The following is a 20,529-nucleotide window of genomic DNA, read 5'->3' on the forward strand; positions in this document are numbered from 1 at the left end:
TTCCATTTCACTACTAGTTGGATTTGTATGAGAGGTAAAAGCAAAAGCTTTTAGTTTGTCTCAGATGTTGGGTATCGAGGACATATATATTTCAAAATGTCATCTTCCTCTCTCTGTCTCATCTCAGAGCCCACTGATGAGCCCCCATACTCCAGTTCGGAGCAACAGGACCCAGAGGGCAATAGCTCTGCTCAGACACTAGAGGGTGTTGCTGAGGCCCAGGTTAGCCCTGCCGTGGTGGAGGAGGTGGTGAAGATGGAAAGACAGTTAGGCTCCAAACCTCCCACAGCCAGGGGAAGAGAGAACCCACCAGCTCCAGCTGACACAGTCACAGCACAGGGTATGATTAAAGGGACATTTCACCCAAATTACAAAATGACATATGTGTTGCCTTCTCCCCTCTGAAAGCAGTCAATAGATAAGAAGAAACAACTTTGGTTTTGTTAACCTACCAATTGCCACCAATGACTAACTTGCATAATCGGTTCTACTTTGAAATTGAGACTGGCTAGATATCTGTATTTCTCTTCGTTAGCCCCTGCACCACAGAAGAGCAGATGCCCACAGCAGAGAGAGGAGAGAGCGCCACCTCTAGTCAGGGAGGAGAAACCCACTCCTGCCCCCAAACCCAGCATGGAACCACGCACAGGCCCCGCTCCCAACGAAGACAATGACAACGAATACGACTCTGATGAATCCAGTAAGTGAGTGTGTGTGTGTGTGTTTGGTTTTACTATCCTTGTGGGGACCAGATAGTAAAACAAGGAACATTTGAATGTCCCCACAAGGAAAATGCCTTTTTTAGGCTTAGAGGTTAGGTTAAGGGTTAAAATGATGGTTAGGGTTAAAATTAGGGTTAGGGGTTTGGGGTTAAGGTTTAGGGTTAGGTTTAGGGGTTAGAGGTTACAACACATCCGCCATGCTGACCCTCAACATGGTGGCCCGTAAGGGGTGCATGCATAGTCCCCTCCTGTACTCCCTGTTCACCCACGACTTCTACACCATCATTAAGTTTGCTGTCGACACAATGGTGGTTGGCTTGATCACCGACGACGAGACAGCCTATAGGGAGGAGGTCAGTGACCTGGCAGTGTGGTGCCAGGACAACAAACTTTCCCTCAACGTCAGCAAGACAAGGGAGCTGATCGTGGACTACAGGAAACGGAGGGCCGAGCACGCCCCCATTCACATTGACTTGGCTGAAGTGGAGTGGGTGGAGAGCTTCACGTTCCTAGGTGTCCACATCACTAAGGTCCTATCATAGTCCCCACACAACAACACAGTTGTGAAGAGGGCACAAAAACGCCTCTTCCCCGTCAGGAGGCTGAAAAGATTCAGCATGGGCCTTCAGATCCTCAAAAAGTTCTACAGCTGCACCTTTGAGAGCTGCACCACCGTTTGATATGGCAACTGCAAGGCACACGACCGCAAGGTGCTACAGAGAGTGCTGAGTACAGCGCAGTACATCACTGGGGCTGAGCTCCCTGCCATCCAGGACCGCTATACCAGGCCGTGTCAGTGGAAGGACCTAAAAATTGTCAAAGACTCCAGCCACCCAAGTTATAGGCTGTTCTCTCTGCTCCCCCCCCCCCCCCCCCCCCCCCCGCTTCTCCTTCACCCAAATCCAGACAGCTGATATTCTGAAAGAGCTGCAAAATCTGGATCCCTACGAATCAGCTGAGCTAGACAATCTGGACCCTCTCTTTCTAAAATTATCCGCCAAAATTGTTGCAACACCTATTACTAGCCTATTCAACCTCTCTTTTGTATCGTCTGAGATCCCCAAAGATTGGAAAGCTGCTGCAGTCATCCCCCTCTTCAAAGGGAGAGACACGCTAGACCCAAACTGTTACAGAACTATGTCCATACTGCCCTGCCTTTCTAAAAGTTAACAAACAGATCACCGACCATCTCGAATCCCACCGTACCTTCTCCACTATGCAATCTGGTTTCCGAGCTGGTCATGGGTGCACCTCAGCCACGCTCAAGGTCCTAAATTATATCATAACCATCGATAAAAGACAATACTGTGCAGCCGTCTTCATTGACCTGGCCAAGGCTTTCGACTGTCAATCATCGCATTCTTATCGACAGACTCAATAGCCTTGGCTTCTCAAATGACTGCCTCATCTGGTTCACCAACTACTTCTCAGATAGAGTTCAGTGTTTCAAAGGAGTGCCTGTTGTCCGGACCTCTGGCAGTCTCTATGGGGGTGCCACAGGGTTCAATTCTCGGGCCGACTCTTTTCTCTGTATACATCAATGATGTTGCTCTCGCTGCTGGTGATTCTCTTATCCACCTCTACGCAGACAACACCATTTTGTATATCTGGCCATTCTTTGGTCACTGTGCTAACAAACCTCCAAATGAGCTTCAACGCCATACAACTCTCCTTCCGTGGCCTCCAACTACTTTTAAATGCAAGTAAAACTAAATGCATGCTCTTCAACCGATCGCTGCACACACCCTCCCGCCCGACTAGCATCACTACTCTGGACGGTTCTGATCTAGAATATGTGGACAACCACAAATACCTAGGTGTCTGGTTAGACTCTAAACTCTCCTTCCAGACTCACATAAAGCATCTCCAATCCAAAATTAAATCTAGAATCGGCTTCCTATTTCGCAACAAAGCCTCCTTCCAAACATACCCTCATAAAACTGACTATCCTACCGATCCTTGACTTCGGGGATGTAATTTACAAAATAGCCCCCAACACTCTTCTCAGCAAACTGGATGTAGTTATCACAGTGCCATCGGGTATGTCACCAAAGCCCCATATACTACCCACCACTGCAACCTGCATTCTCTCGTTGGCTGGCCCTCACTACATATCCGTCACCAAGCCCACTGGCTCCAGGTCATCTATACGTCTTTGCTAGGTAAAGCCCCACCTTATCTCAGCTCACTGTTCACCATAGCAGCACCCACCCGTAGCACACGCTCCAGCAGGTATATTTCACTGGTCATCCCCAAAGCCAGCACTTCCTTTGGCCGCCCTTCCTTCCTGTTCTCTGCTGCCAATGACTGGAACGAATTGCAAAAATCTCTGAAGCTGGAGACATATCTCCCTCTCTAACTTTAAGATTCAGCTGTCAGAGCAGCTTACCGATCACTGTACCTGTACACAGCCAATCTGTAAATAGCACACCCAACTACCTCATCCACATATTATTAATTACCCTCTTGCTCTTTTGCACCCCAGTATCTCTACTTGCACATCATCATCTGCGCATCTATCACTACAGCAGTAATGGCCTATTTATTGCCTTACCTCCCCACTCTTCTACATTTGCACACACTATACATAGATTTTTATATTGTGTTACTGACTGTACATTTGTTTATGTGTAACTCTGTGTTGTTGTTTTTGTCGCACTGCTTTGCTTTATCTTGGCCAGGTCGCAGTTGTAGATGAGAACTTGTTCTCAACTGGCCTACCTGGTTAAATAAAGGTGAAAGATTTGTAAAAAAAATGTTTATACGGTATCGAAGTATGCAACCAACAGGACACTAAACATCTTCTACCCACAAGCCATTATACTGCTAAAGCATTGACCTTTTTGTCCTAACTCTTTTGACACATCACATATGCTGCTGCTACTATTTATCATATATCCTGTTGCCTAGTCACTTTACCCCGACCTACAGTGCATTCGGAAAGTATTGAGATCCCTCGACTTTTTCCACATTTAGTTACGTTGCAGCCTTGTTCTAAAATTAATTTTTACAAATTCCCTTCATCAATCTACACACAATACCCCATGATGACAATGCAAAAACAATGTTTTTACATTTTTTTGCAAATGTGTAAAAAAATATGGAATAAATATATATCACATTTATAGTTGAAGTCGGAAGTTTACATACACTTAGAATTATTAAAACTTGTTTTTCAACCACTACACACATTTCTTGTTAATAACAAACTATAGTTTTGGCAAGTCGGTTAGGACTACTACTTTGTGCATGACACGTCATTTTTCCAACAATTGTTTACAGACAGATTTTTTCACTTATAATTCACTGTATCCCAATTACAGTGGGTCAAAAGTTTACATACACTAAGTTGACTCTGCCTTTATAGCTTGGAAAATTCCAGAAAATGATGTCATGGCTTTAGAAGCTTCTGATAGGCTAATTGACATAATTTGAGTCAATTGGAGGTGTACCTGTGGATGTATTTCAAGACCTACCTTCAAACTCAGTGCCTCTTTGCTTGACATCATGGGAAAATCAAAAGAAATCAGCCAAGACCTCAGAAAACAAATTGTAGACCTCCACAAGTCTGGTTCATCGTTGGGAGAAATGTCCAAACACCTGAAGGGACCACGCAGCCATCATACCGCTCAGGAATGAGACGTGTTCTGTCTCCTAGAGATGAACGTGCTTTGGTGCGAAAAGTGCAAATCAATCCTAGAACTACAGCAAAGGACCATGTGAAGATACTGGAGGAACCAGGTACAAAATTATTCTAGCAAAAGGAGTCCTATATTGACATAACCTGAAAGGCCGCTCAGCAAGGAAGAAGCCACTGCTCCAAAACCGGCATAAGAAAGCCAGACTACGGTTTGTAACTGCACATGGGGACAAAGATCGTACTTTTTGGAGAAATGTCCTCTGGTCTGATGAAGCAAAAATATAACTGTTTGGCCATAATGACCATCATTATGTTTGGAGGAAAAAGGGGGAGGCTTGCATGCCGAAGAACACCATCCCAACCTTGAAGCACGGGGGTGGCAGCATCATGTTGTGGGGGTGCTTTGCTGCAGGAGGGACTGGTGCACTTCACAAAATAGATGGCATCATGAGGCAGGGAAATTATGTGGATATATTGAACCAACATCTCAAGACATCAGTTAAAGTTAGGTCACAAATGGGTCTTCCAAATGGACAATGACCCCAAGCATACTTCCAAAGTTGTGGCAAAATGGCTTAAGGACATTAAAGAACATTTGTGGGCAGAGCTGAAAAAGCATATGTGAGCAAGGAGGCCTACAAACCTGACTCAGTTACACCAGCTCTGTCAGGAGAAATTCACCCAACTTATTGTGGCAAGCTTGTGGAAGGCTACCTGAAACGTTTGACCCAATTTAAACAATTTAAAGGCAATGCTACCAAATACTAATTGAGTGTATGTAAACTTGTGACCTACTGGGGATGTGATTAAATAAATAAATGCGGAAATAAATAATTCTCTCTACTATTATTCTGACATTTCACATTCTTAAATTAAAGTGGTGATCCTAACTGACCCAAGATAGAGAATCCTATCCTTTACTAGGATTAAATGTCAGGAATTGTGAAAAACTGAGTTTAAATGTATTTGGCTAAGGTGTATGTAAACTTCCGACTCAACAGTAGGTATTCAGACCCTTTCCTCAGTACTTTGTTGAAGCATGTTTGGCAGCGATTACAGCCTTGCATCTTCTTGGGTATGACGCTACAAGGCACAGCTGTATTTGGAGAGTTTCTCCCATTCTTCTCTGCAGATCCTCTCAAGGTCTGTCAGGTTGGATGGGGAGCATCGCTGCACAGCTATTTTCAGGTCTCTCCAGAGATGTTCGATCGGATTCAAGTCCAGGCTCTGGCTTGGCCACTCAAGGGCATTCAGAGACTTGTGCTTAAGGTCGTTTTCCTGTAGGAAGGTGAACTTTCGCCCCAGTCTGAGGTCATGAGTGCTCTGGAGAAGGTTTTCATCAAGGATCTCTCTGTACTGCTCTGTTCATCTTTCCTGATTAGGAAACAATCCTGATTAGTTTCCCAGTCACTGCTGCTGAAAAGCATCCCCACAGCATGATGCTGCCACCACCATGCTTCACCGTAGGGATGGTGCCAGCTTTCCCCCAGACGTGACGCTTGGCATTCAGGCCAAAGAGTTCAATCTTGGTTTCATCAGACCAGAGAATCTTGTTTCTCATGGTCTGAGAGTCCTTTAGGTGCCTTTTGGCAAACTTCAAGTGGGCTGTCATGTACCTTTTACTGGGGAGTGGCTTCCGTCTGGCCACTCTACTACTATAAAGGCTCGATTGGAGTGTTGCAGAGATGGTTGTCTTTCTGGAAGTTTCTCCCATCTCTACAGAGGAACTCTGGAGCTCTGTCAGAGTGACTATCGGGTTCTTGGTCACCTCCCTGACAAAGGCCCTTCTCCCCTGATTGCTCAGTTCGGCCAGGCAGCCGAAGCTCTAGGAAGAGTCTTGGTGGTTCCAAACTTCTTCCATTTAAGAATGATGGAGGCCACTGTGTTCTTTGAGACCGTCAATGCTGCAGACATTTTTTGGTACCGTTCCCCAGATCTGTGCCTCGACACAATCCTGTCTCAGAGCTCTACAGATAATTCCTTTGCGTAGAACAACCATAAAATACATGTGTTCTAATGTACACACTCTCCCTCTCTCTGTGGTTCTGTTATTCCCTCTCCCTCTCCCTGTGGTTCTGTTATTCCCTCTCCCTCTCCCTGTGGTTCTGTTATTCCCTCTCCCTATCTCTTTGTTGGTAGCAGAAACCAATCTGACTTTCTTTTGTCATTATTTTGTTCTGTCCATCAGCCACGCTGGGGTTGCTGGAGTTCATTCTGCATTATGAACAGGGGAACAACACGCTGCACTGCAACATAGTCAAAGCCAAGGTAAAAACACACACACACGACACAGTGGATACGTATACACAGTACCAGTCAAAATTCTGGACACACCTACTCATTCCAGGGTTTTAAAATTATTTTTACTATTTTCTACATTGTAGAATAATAGTGAAGACATCAAAACTATGAAATAACACATATGGAATCATGTAGTAACCAAAAAAGTGTTAAACAAATATACATATATTTTATATTTGAGATTCTTCAAAGTAGCCACCCTTTGCCTTGATGACATCTTGCTCTCGCTTTCACTCACTCTCCCTCTCTCTCTCTCTCTCTCTCTCTCTCTCTCTCTCTCTCTTTCTCACAGGGTTTAAAGCCAATGGACTCTAACGGACTAGCAGACCCCTACGTCAAGTTGAACCTCTTACCTGGAGCCAGTAAGGTAACTTCAACACTTCTAGTTTCCTATAATCTTGTCTTTGTGTTGTAGCCCTGGTTTGATGTATTTTCTTTAATGAGATAGGACAGTGAAGAGGAGACAGAAAAACTAGGAGAGTTTGTATGTTAGAAGGGCATGGGTCGAATTCGAACCCAATACCGACTCTGGTAGCTTAGGCTGTATATCTGGGATCTTTAATCACTGGACCACACAGTAGGCCTGTACTCCTGCTTCCTGTTGACACAGATGTTTCCCCCGGTGAAGTAATCATGTACTGTATATCTATTAATCTTCTCTCCACAGTCTGTTAGACAGTCTAAAAGTCGAACAAACTTTGCACTAAGTGAAAATAAGAAATCTTTCTCTCTCTCTGTCTCTCTCCATCTATCTCCCTTTGTCTCCTGCTCTATTTCTTCCCCTGTCTCTCCCCTCCCCCTCTCCCCGTTTTCCTCCAGTCTAACAAGCTGCGTACTAAGACCCTGAAGGGCACTCTGAACCCAGTGTGGAATGAGACTCTGGTGTACCACGGTATCACTGATGACGACATGCAGCGCAAAACACTGCGGTAATAACAGCCTCAACCATACCACTACTGGATATACTGTATGACTGACCCACTGGGCCATCTGAAATGATTCGGAAATGATTCCATTTCAAATGAAATGAAAATGTTTACATTGATATTGGTCCAGTTTTGTTCAGTGGCTCTCCATTTAAATCAGTACGATTTCCCAGAGCTAAAGGGAAAAAGGAGAATAAAAACTGTTCTGTGATGCAAGAAGAGAGTAAGAGAATAAAACTCCTCTTCCTGGGCCTCCCGAGTGGCGCAGCGGTCGTCACTACAGCCTGCGACATCACTACAGCCTGGGGTTCGATCCCACCGTGACAACCGGCCGTGACCAGGAGTCCCATAGGGTGGCGCACAATTGGCCCAGCGTCGTCTGGGTTAGGAGAGGGTTTGGCCGGGGGGGGGGTTTTACTTGGCTCATCGCACTCTAGCGACTCCTTGTGGAGGACCGGGTGCCTGCAAGCTGTCGTCAGTTGAACAGTGTTTCCTCCGACACATTGGTGCAGCTGGTTTCTGGGTTAAGTGAGCAGGTGTTAAGAAGCATGACTCGACTTTCGCGTCTCCCAAGCCCTTTGGGGAGTTGCAGCGATGAGACAAGATCGCAATTGGATATCACAAAATTAGGGAGAAAAAGGGAGGGTGGTCCAGGTAGAACTACAACAGTGTGTGTCTAGAGAGGGTGGTCCAGGTAGGAACTACAACAACATGTGTCTAGAGAGGGTGGTCCAGGTAGGAACTACAACAGCATGTGTCTAGAGAGGGTGGTCCAGGTAGGAACTACAACAGTGTGTGTCTAGAGAGGGTGGTCCAGGTAGGAACTACAACAACATGTGTCTAGAGAGGGTGGTCCAGGTAGGAACTACAACAGCATGTGTCTAGAGAGGGTGGTCCAGGTAGGAACTACAACAGTGTGTGTCTAGAGAGGGTGGTCCAGGTAGGAACTACAACAGTGTGTGTCTAGAGAGGGTGGTCCAGGTAGAACTACAACAACATGTGTCTAGAGAGGGTGGTCCAGGTAGAACTACAACAACATGTGTCTAGAGAGGGTGGTCCGGGTAGGAACTACAACAGCATGTGTCTAGAGAGGGTGGTCCAGGTAGGAACTACAACAGTGTGTGTCTAGAGAGGGTGGTCCAGGTAGGAACTACAACAACATGTGTCTAGAGAGGGTGGTCCAGGTAGGAACTACAACAGCATGTGTCTAGAGAGGGGGGTCCAGGTAGGAACTACAACAGTGTGTGTCTAGAGAGGGTGGTCCAGGTAGGAACTACAACAGTGTCTGTCTAGAGAGGGTGGTCCAGGTAGGAACTACAACAGCATGTGTCTAGAGAGGGTGGTCCAGGTAGAACTACAACAGCATGTGTCTAGAGAGGGTGGTCCAGGTAGAACTACAACAGCATGTGTCTAGAGAGGGTGGTCCAGGTAGGAACTACAACAGTGTGTGTCTAGAGAGGGTGGTCCGGGTAGGAACTACAACAGTGTCTGTCTAGAGAGGGTGGTCCAGGTAGGAACTACAACAGCATGTGTCTAGAGAGGGTGGTCCAGGTAGAACTACAACAGCATGTGTCTAGAGAGGGTGGTCCAGGTAGAACTACAACAGCATGTGTCTAGAGAGGGTGGTCCGGGTAGGACCTACAACAGTGTGTGTCTAGAGAGGGTGGTCCAGGTAGGAACTACAACAGTGTCTGTCTAGAGAGGGTGGTCCAGGTAGGAACTACAACAGTGTCTGTCTAGAGAGGGTGGTCCAGGTAGGAACTACAACAGTGTCTGTCTAGAGAGGGTGGTCCAGGTAGGAACTACAACAGTGTGTGTCTAGAGAGGGTGGTCCAGGTAGGAACTACAACAGCATGTGTCTAGAGAGGGGGGTCCAGGTAGGAACTACAACAGTGTGTGTCTAGAGAGGGTGGTCCAGGTAGGAACTACAACAGTGTCTGTCTAGAGAGGGTGGTCCAGGTAGGAACTACAACAGTGTGTGTCTAGAGAGGGTGGTCCGGGTAGGAACTACAACAGTGTCTGTCTAGAGAGGGTGGTCCAGGTAGGAACTACAACAGCATGTGTCTAGAGAGGGTGGTCCAGGTAGAACTACAACAGCATGTGTCTAGAGAGGGTGGTCCAGGTAGAACTACAACAGCATGTGTCTAGAGAGGGTGGTCCGGGTAGGACCTACAACAGTGTGTGTCTAGAGAGGGTGGTCCAGGTAGGAACTACAACAGTGTCTGTCTAGAGAGGGTGGTCCAGGTAGGAACTACAACAGTGTCTGTCTAGAGAGGGTGGTCCAGGTAGGAACTACAACAGTGTGTGTCTAGAGAGGGTGGTCCAGGTGGGAACTACAACAACATGTGTCTAGAGAGGGTGGTCCGGGTAGGAACTACAACAGTGTGTGTCTAGAGAGGGTGGTCCAGGTAGGAACTACAACAGTGTCTGTCTAGAGAGGGTGGTCCAGGTAGGAACTACAACAGCATGTGTCTAGAGAGGGTGGTCCAGGTAGGAACTACAACAGCATGTGTCTAGAGAGGGTGGTCCAGGTAGGAACTACAACAGCATGTGTCTAGAGAGGGTGATCCAGGTAGGAACTACAACAGTGTGTGTCTAGAGAGAGTGGTCCAGGTAGGAACTACAACAGCATGTGTCTAGAGAGAGTGGTCCAGGTAGGAACTACAACAGTGTGTGTCTAGAGAGGGTGGTCCAGGTAGAACTACAACAGTGTCTGTCTAGAGAGGGTGGTCCAGGTAGGAACTACAACAGCATGTGTCTAGAGAGGGGGGTCCAGGTAGGAACTACAACAGTGTGTGTCTAGAGAGGGTGGTCCAGGTAGGAACTACAACAGTGTCTGTCTAGAGAGGGTGGTCCAGGTAGGAACTACAACAGTGTGTGTCTAGAGAGGGTGGTCCAGGTAGGAACTACAACAGTGTCTGTCTAGAGAGGGTGGTCCAGGTAGGAACTACAACAGCATGTGTCTAGAGAGGGTGGTCCAGGTAGAACTACAACAGCATGTGTCTAGAGAGGGTGGTCCAGGTAGAACTACAACAGCATGTGTCTAGAGAGGGTGGTCCGGGTAGGACCTACAACAGTGTGTGTCTAGAGAGGGTGGTCCAGGTAGGAACTACAACAGTGTCTGTCTAGAGAGGGTGGTCCAGGTAGGAACTACAACAGTGTCTGTCTAGAGAGGGTGGTCCAGGTAGGAACTACAACAGTGTCTGTCTAGAGAGGGTGGTCCAGGTAGGAACTACAACAGTGTGTGTCTAGAGAGGGTGGTCCAGGTAGGAACTACAACAGCATGTGTCTAGAGAGGGGGGTCCAGGTAGGAACTACAACAGTGTGTGTCTAGAGAGGGTGGTCCAGGTAGGAACTACAACAGTGTCTGTCTAGAGAGGGTGGTCCAGGTAGGAACTACAACAGTGTGTGTCTAGAGAGGGTGGTCCGGGTAGGAACTACAACAGTGTCTGTCTAGAGAGGGTGGTCCAGGTAGGAACTACAACAGCATGTGTCTAGAGAGGGTGGTCCAGGTAGAACTACAACAGCATGTGTCTAGAGAGGGTGGTCCAGGTAGAACTACAACAGCATGTGTCTAGAGAGGGTGGTCCGGGTAGGACCTACAACAGTGTGTGTCTAGAGAGGGTGGTCCAGGTAGGAACTACAACAGTGTCTGTCTAGAGAGGGTGGTCCAGGTAGGAACTACAACAGTGTCTGTCTAGAGAGGGTGGTCCAGGTAGGAACTACAACAGTGTGTGTCTAGAGAGGGTGGTCCAGGTGGGAACTACAACAACATGTGTCTAGAGAGGGTGGTCCGGGTAGGAACTACAACAGTGTGTGTCTAGAGAGGGTGGTCCAGGTAGGAACTACAACAGTGTCTGTCTAGAGAGGGTGGTCCAGGTAGGAACTACAACAGCATGTGTCTAGAGAGGGTGGTCCGGGTAGGACCTACAACAGTGTGTGTCTAGAGAGGGTGGTCCAGGTAGGAACTACAACAGTGTCTGTCTAGAGAGGGTGGTCCAGGTAGGAACTACAACAACATGTGTCTAGAGAGGGTGGTCCAGGTAGAACTACAACAGCATGTGTCTAGAGAGGGTGGTCCGGGTAGGACCTACAACAGTGTGTGTCTAGAGAGGGTGGTCCAGGTAGGACCTACAACAGTGTGTGTCTAGAGAGGGTGGTCCAGGTAGGAACTACAACAACATGTGTCTAGAGAGGGTGGTCCAGGTAGAACTACAACAGCATGTGTCTAGAGAGGGTGGTCCGGGTAGGACCTACAACAGTGTGTGTCTAGAGAGGGTGGTCCAGGTAGGAACTACAACAGTGTGTGTCTAGAGAGGGTGGTCCAGGTAGGAACTACAACAACATGTGTCTAGAGAGGGTGGTCCAGGTAGAACTACAACAGCATGTGTCTAGAGAGGGTGGTCCGGGTAGGACCTACAACAGTGTGTGTCTAGAGAGGGTGGTCCAGGTAGGAACTACAACAGTGTGTGTCTAGAGAGGGTGGTCCGGGTAGGAACTACAACAGTGTGTGTGTCTAGAGAGGGTGGTCCAGGTAGGAACTACAACAGCATGTGTCTAGAGAGGGTGGTCCAGGTAGGAACTACAACAGTGTGTGTCTAGAGAGGGTGGTCCAGGTAGGAACTACAACAGTGGGTGTCCATGATGTCTGGAGACGGTTGTCTAACCACTGAACCACTTGTACATTGGGGATCCAACTGTTAATAATACTGATAGAAGTGATCTCACCCCCAAACTCCCTCCTGTCCCAGGTGAAGAAGGCAGGCACAGGAGGTTCAGCCCGGGGCATGGCTCTCTACGAGGAGGAGGTAAGACTCACCTGAGACGGGATTCACACCTGACACAGTACTCAGGGTTTACACTTGACTTTCATACCTAAGATTTACACCTGAATGCATAGTCACTTTACCTCTACCTACATGTACAGACATGGCCAAAAGTTTTGAGAATTACATAAATATTAATTTTCACAAAGTCTGCTGCCTCAGTTTGTATGATGGCAATTTGCATATACTCCAGAATGTTATGAAGAGTGATCAGATGAATTGCAAATAATTGCAAAGTCCCTCTTTGCCTTGTAAATGAACTCAATCCCCAAAAACATTTCCACTGAATTTCAGCCCTGCCACAAAAGGACCAGCTGACATCATGTCAGTGATTCTCTCGTTAACACAGGTGTGAGTGTTGACGAGGACAAGGCTGGAGATCACTCTGTCATGCTGATTGAGTTTGAATAACAGACTGGAAGCTTCAAAAGGAGGGTGGTGCTTGGAATCATTGTTCTTCCTCTGTCAATCATGGTTACCTGCAAGGAAACATGTGCCGTCATCATTGCTTTGCATAAAAAAGGGCTTCACAGGAAAGGATATTGCTGCTAGTAAGATTGCACCTAAATCATCCATTCATCGGCTCATCAAGAACTTCAAGGAGAGCGGTTCATTTGTTGTGAAGAAGGCTTCAAGACGCCCAAGAAAGTCCAGCAAGCGCCAGGACCGTCTCCTAAAGTTGATTCAGCTGCGGGATCGGGGCACCACCAGTACAGAGCTTGCTCAGGTATGGCAGCAGGCAGATGTGAATGCATCTGCACGCACAGTGAGGCGAAGACTTTTGGAAGATGGTCTGGTGTCAAGAAGGGCAGCAAAGAAGCCACTTCTCTCCAGGATAGACATCAGGAACAGACTGATATTCTGCAAAAGGTACAGGGATTGGACTGCTGAGGACTGGGGTAAAGTCATTTTCTCTAATGAATCCCCTTTCCGATTGTTTGGGGCATCCGGAAAAAAGCTTGTCCGGAGAAGACAAGGTGAGCGCTACCATCAGTCCTGTGTCATGCCAACAGTAAAGCATCCTGAGACCATTTATGTGTGGGGTTGCTTCTCAGCCAAGGGAGTGGGCTCACTCACAATTTGCCTAAGAACACAGACATGAATAAAGACTGGTACCAACACATCCCCCGAGAGCAACTTCTCCCAACCATCCAGGAACAGTTTGGTGACGAACAATGCCTTTCCCAGCATGATGGAGCACCTTGCCATCAAGCAAAAGTGATAACTAAGTGGCTCGGGGAACAAAACATCGATATTTTGGGTCCATGGCCAGGAAACTCCCCAGACCTTAATCCCATTGAGAATTTGTGGTCAATCCTCAAGAGGCGGGTGGACAAACAAAAACCCACAAATTCTGACAAACTCCAAGCATTGATAATGCAAGAATGGGCTGCCATCAGTCAGGATGTGGCCCAGAAGTTAATTGACAGCATGCCAGGGCGGATTGCAGAAATCTTGAAAAAGAACGGTCAACACTGCAAATATTGACTCTGCATCAACTTCATGTAATTGTCAATAAAAGCCTTTGACACTTATGAAATTGTCACGGCCGTCAAAAGAAGAGGACCAAGGTGCAGCGTGGTGAGCATACATACTTTTAATAGTAGATGTCGCCAATAAACCATACCAAAACAAACCGTGAAGCTTAAGGCTAAGTTAACTTCCCACAAATACAAGTGGGAAAAAGGGTACCTAAGTATGGTTCCCAATCAGAGACAACGATAGACAGCTGTCCCTGATTGAGAACCATACCCGGCCAAAACAGAAATAGAAAATCATAGAAACACAAAACATAGAATGCCCACCCCAACTCACGCCCTGACCAAACCAAAATAGAGATATAAAAAGGATCTCTAAGGTCAGGGCGTGACAGAAATGCTTGTAATTCTACTTCAGTATTCCATAGTAACATCTGACAAAAATACCTAAAGACACTGAAGCAGCAAACTTTGTGAAAATTAATAGTTGTGTCATTCTCAAAACTTTTGGCCACGACTGTACAAATTACCTTGACTAACCTGTATCCCCGCACATTGACTCAGTACTGGTACCCCCTTTTAATAGCCTCATTATTGGTATTTTATTGTGTTACTTTTTTAGAATACATTTTTTATTTTTGTTTATTTAGTAAATATTTTCTTAACCATATTTTCTTAAAACTGCATTGTTGGTTAAGGGCTTGTAAGTAAGCCTATCACAGTAAAGTCTACACTGTTGGTTAAGGGCTTGTAAGTAAGCCTATCACAGTAAAGTCTACACTGTTGGTTAAGGGCTTGTAAGTAAGCCTATCACAGTAAAGTCTACACTGTTGGTTAAGGGCTTGTAAGTAAGCCTATCACAGTAAAGTCTACACTGTTGGTTAAGGGCTTGTAAGTAAGCCTATCACAGTAAAGTCTACACTGTTGGTTAAGGGCTTGTAAGTAAGCCTATCACAGTAAAGTCTACACTGTTGGTTAAGGGCTTGTAAGTAAGCCTATCACAGTAAAGTCTACACTGTTGGTTAAGGGCTTGTAAGTAAGCCTATCACAGTAAAGTCTACACTGTTGGTTAAGGGCTTGTAAGTAAGCCTATCACAGTAAAGTCTACACTGTTGGTTAAGGGCTTGTAAGTAAGCCTATCACAGTAAAGTCTACACTGTTGGTTAAGGGCTTGTAAGTAAGCCTATCACAGTAAAGTCTACACTGTTGGTTAAGGGCTTGTAAGTAAGCCTATCACAGTAAAGTCTACACTGTTGGTTAAGGGCTTGTAAGTAAGCCTATCACAGTAAAGTCTACACTGTTGGTTAAGGGCTTGTAAGTAAGCCTATCACAGTAAAGTCTACACTGTTGTATTCGACGCATGTGACATATAAAATTTGATTTGATTTTGACACTCAGGGTTTACACTTGACGTTCACACCTGACACAGTACTCAAGGTTTACACTTGACGTTCACACCTGACACAGTACTCAAGGTTTACACTTGACGTTCACACCTGACACAGTACTCAAGGTTTACACTTGACGTTCACACCTGACACAGTACTCAAGGTTTACACTTGACGTTCACACCTGCCACAGTACTCAAGGTTTACACTTGACGTTCACACCTGACACAGTACTCAAGGTTTACACTTGACGTTCACACCTGACACAGTACTCAAGGTTTACACTTGACGTTCACACCTGACACAGTACTCAAGGTTTACACTTGACGTTCACACCTGACACAGTACTCAAGGTTTACACTTGACGTTCACACCTGACACAGTACTCAAGGTTTACACTTGACGTTCACACCTGACACAGTACTCAAGGTTTACACTTGACGTTCACACCTGACACAGTACTCAAGGTTTACACTTGACGTTCACACCTGACACAGTACTCAAGGTTTACACTTGACGTTCACACCTGACACAGTACTCAAGGTTTACACTTGACGTTCACACCTGACACAGTACTCAAGGTTTACACTTGACGTTCACACCTGACACAGTACTCAAGGTTTACACTTGACGTTCACACCTGACACAGTACTCAAGGTTTACACTTGACTTTCACACCTGACACAGTACTCAAGGTTTACACTTGACGTTCACACCTGACACAGTACTCAAGGTTTACACTTGACGTTCACACATAAGATAGTAGCTGCATTCTGGTGTCATCTGCATGATTTCTTTCTTTCCACTATTGACACACACAGGAAACTGTTGAGCATGAAAAACCCAGCAGCGTTGCAGTGCTTGACACAAACCGGTGCACCTGGCACCTACTACCATACCCTGTTCAAAGGCACTTAAATATGTTGTCTTGCCTATTCACCCTCTGAATGGCACACATTCACAATCCATGTCTCAATTGTCTCAAGGCTTAAAAATCATTCTTAACCTGTCTCCTTCCCTTCATCTACACTGATTGAAGTGGATTTAACAGGTGACATCAATAAGGGATCATAGCTTTCACCTGGATTCACCTGGTCAGTCTGTCATGGAAAGAGCAGGTGTTCTTAATGTTTTGTACACTCAGTGTACATGACTGACCAGGTGAATACATGACCAGTAGCAGAGAGATTATATCTATAGACATACTGTACATGACTGACCAGGTGAATACATGACCAGTAGCAGAGAGATTATATCTATACATACTGTACATGACTGTCTTTGATATGTAAATCTCCTTGGGAAAAATTCTTATGGTAGTGGATGTAAATGTACTTGTAAACCTTTTTGTGTGTGTCCTACAGGTGAAGGAGGATGAATCAGAGGAGAGGGGTCGTATCCTGGTCTCTTTAACCTACAGCACCCAGAAGGGTCGTCTGATAGTGGGAGTGGTGCGCTGTGCTCACCTGGCAGCTATGGACTCTAATGGATACTCAGACCCTTTCGTCAAGATGTACATGTTCTAACATACCTCTCAACATGACGGATTATGTTTCCTCTCTCTAATATCTATTTTTCCTACAGCAGTAAAATATTGATGGATGAATTGATTGATTATTTTATTGATTGATTATTTCCTGTGATTGTGACCTGCAGCTGCCTGAAACCAGACATGGGGAAGAAAGCCAAGAACAAGACCCAGATCAAGAAGAAGACCCTCAACCCAGAGTTCAATGAGGTTAGTGTCCCCTCCATATCTGTCACTAACAGCACAATATCAGGTTCAAGGACATTGTTTTATTATTTTATTTATTAGAGTCTAATGGCAGTCTGTGTCTATGCACTGAGAAATGGAGTCTGATGGCTGAAGTTGTGTTGCAGGAGTTCAGCTATGAGATCAAACATGGTGAGCTGGCCAAGAAGATCCTGAACATCTTCGTTTGGGACTATGACATGGGAACATCCAACGATTTCATTGGTGAGTTGGGACTATAACATGGGCACACCCAGCGTTTTTCATTGGTGAGTTGAGAAATCCAACAATTTAATTGGTGAGTTCAGTTGAGATGGCATAATGAATGTACTTGTAGTTACTGATTTTTATATTTAACAAACAATATTGTGCAGATTTTAAGCCGACTTCAAAATAATATATTTAAAAACCTTCTTATCTCCCTCCAGGTGGATGCCAGCTGGGCATCACAGGCAAGGGGGAGTGTCTGAAGCACTTGAATGTCTCAAGAACAAAGACAAGAAGATCGAGCGCTGGCACGTCCTCCTAAATGACAACACCGTCAAAGACACGGACGACTGAGAGACGACCTCGTCCTCCTCCTCCCTTGTCTTCTTCTTCCTCCCATTTCCTCCTCCTCCTCCCTCCTAAATAGCGTTTTCTAATTTCCTCTTAAATATAATATTTTGTCTTCCAATCATCCAATTGTTTTTAAATGTATTTAAATTGTAAAGTATTTTTGTCTAATGTTTTTTCGTTATGTGTCGGAACCCAGGAAGACAAGCTGTCTCCATTGGCATCGGCAAAAGGGATCCTAATAAAATCACAAATCATAATCTAGGTCTTCCTACTTTCAGTAATGTGAACCTGAATTGGCAGCAAATTAAGGCTCTCACACTTTTTACAACTTCATTCTTCTTGTGCAGACAGAATTCTTATTGGATTCATGTACTTATCAACACAGTGTTTCCAGTGAAACAAAAAGAAAGTGCAACAGAATATCTCCCGTCTTTCAGGCATGCTTTACTGCTTCTGGGGGAAAGTGATCTCTTTCACTTATCTCTAAAACCTGGAAACCGGATTTCAATGAACAGGGTGCTAAAGTATGTTGTTAAACAACGCGTTGTTACACCATCCTTACCTATCTCAGTCTCAACGCAAGGAATTCCCCTCCTCTCTTACCATAGACATCATATAGATTACATCATATAGATTGCATCATTGTCTCTGACCCCCCACCCTGGATTTTGCTGTACAATGTTATGATGTGGTCATAATCTGTGTTCTATACTTCAATACTGTGATGTTATGACACAGTCATACAGATGTAGGATCTTAATTGTATCACTCTTTTGTTGCTGAGAATTATCCTGCTATGCAGTAGTGTATTTGAGTTTTAAAAAGGCTTCTGAAGTTTGTAATTTCCACTTTGAAATGTCAGACTTGATTTGCTGTAACGGCTGTTGTTGGTGGAAGAAGGTGAGGACCAATGCGCAGCGTGGTACATGTTCATCTTTTTAATAAAGTACACTGAATAACAAAGAAAACAATAACAAAGACTGAAAACAACCACCCACAAAACACAATGGAAAACAGGCTACCTAAATATGGTTCTCAATCAGGGACAACGATTGACAGCTGCCTCTGATTGAGAACCATACCAGGCCAAACACAGAAATAGAAAATCATAGACAAACTAACATAGACAACCCACCCAACTCACGCCCTGACCATACTAAAACAAAAGACAAAACAAAGGAACTAAGGTCAGAACGTGACATTTGCTCTAATGGAAAATGTATCAATCTACAAAATGTCCATTAATTATAATCCACAAAATAATTCACATTTCCTGTTGCTGCAGGATTATTTTCCTGCGGTAGCAAATTGACTCAAATTAAATTCCTACATCTGTAATCTGTCTTGTACACTTCTATACTGTGACTGCTTGGGACTAGTGTTTGTGCTGCCAAAGCATATGATCTTCACTTGTTCTACTGTATGTACGAACAGTTTGTTAAAAGGAGCATGTGTTGGATGTTATGAAACATATGTTGATGTTATTTATGAATGAAGATATTTACATGTTATTGAAGCATTAGATCCTCTAAGAACTATGGGATATCATAGAAACACTGATCTCTCTATCTCTCTCTCTCTCTCTCTCTCTCTCTCTCTGCCTCTCTCTCTCTCTCTCTCTCTCTCTCTGTCTCTCTCTCTCTCTCTCTCTCTCTCTCTCTCTCTCTCTCTGTCTCTCCTCTATACTCTCTCTCTCTCTCTCTCTGTCTCTCTCTCTCTCTCTCTCTCTCTCTCTCTCTCTCTCTCTCTCTCACACACACACACACGCTCACACTCTCACACTTGCTCTCACTCATAGAACAAAGCGTTACTCCAAGCCTGATGAAGTAATGATCAGACAATGCTGTAGACATGGGCATATTGCACTGCACTGCATCTTCCTGTGACAGATAACAAATGCGCACAAAATACATGCTGAGCATGAGCCCTGTCTAGATCATATGACGTGCATTGACCTGTAGTAGGTTTGATTGCTAGAAATTATCAAATGTGAAATGATCTGTGATAGCTTATGTTAAACAATAATGCAATGGAAAGTAAAATTAAATATGAAACTTTAAGATGTGTTTATATTTACTTTGAATAAGAATGATATTTTCAAGTGCAGTATAAAGTTGTGGATGTTTTGTAGATACAGTACATATGTACACATGATGTATTTGCCTTCTGCCACTGTTATCATAGTCTTGGGAGAAGCATGCAAATGGTTAATGCACAGTGGTGTAAAGTACTTCAGTAAAAATATTTTAAAGTACAACTTAAGTTGTTTTTTTGGGGTGTCTGTACCTTACTTTACTATGTATATTTTCGACAACTTGTACTTTTACTTCACTACATTCCTAAAGGAAATAGTGTACTTTTTACGCCATCCATTTTACCAGACACCCAAAAGTACTCACTCTCTGGTTTGCTTAATATAAGGAATTTGAAATGATTTGTACTTGTACTTTTACTTTTGATACTTAAGTATATTTGAGCAATTACATTAACTTTTGATACTTGAGTATATGTAAAACCAAATACTTTTAGACTTTTACTCAAGTAGTGTTTTACTGAGTGACTCACTTTTATTTGAGTCATTTTCTATTTCTATTGGCTACTTTTTCCACCACTGTTAATGCATAGACATTCTTTGAAGTTCGCTCATTGTATAAGCAGCGTCTGTGACATGGCAGGACCTTTGTGAGAATCAGGTGAGGTTTGAGAACCGGTGGCCTGAGTAGACACGCAGTGGGATGCAGGTGGACTTTGGCTCTCTTGATAAACACAGTAGTGAATCTCTTCTCTTTTTCTTTTCCAACTGGTTGAAAGTTCACAGTCCTGTTGGCCTCTGAAGGATTAGTCTGCCTGACTGTATAGACTTGAACTCCACTGTGCAGTATAACACACCTTGACATTCATGGAGACATTGATGGTTTAATAATATTCAATGATATA

The 20,529-nt window shown here is 44.7% G+C and overlaps 1 pseudogene; it reads left to right on the top strand.

Annotated features, from left to right (window-relative positions):
* Window positions 1-485: 485 nt before the first annotated feature.
* Window positions 486-18,339, top strand: LOC110536803 (annotated as a pseudogene).
* Window positions 18,340-20,529: the final 2,190 nt, after the last annotated feature.

Source organism: Oncorhynchus mykiss, chromosome 12 (assembly GCF_013265735.2).
Source record: "Oncorhynchus mykiss isolate Arlee chromosome 12, USDA_OmykA_1.1, whole genome shotgun sequence".
NCBI classification, from domain to species: domain Eukaryota; kingdom Metazoa; phylum Chordata; class Actinopteri; order Salmoniformes; family Salmonidae; genus Oncorhynchus; species Oncorhynchus mykiss.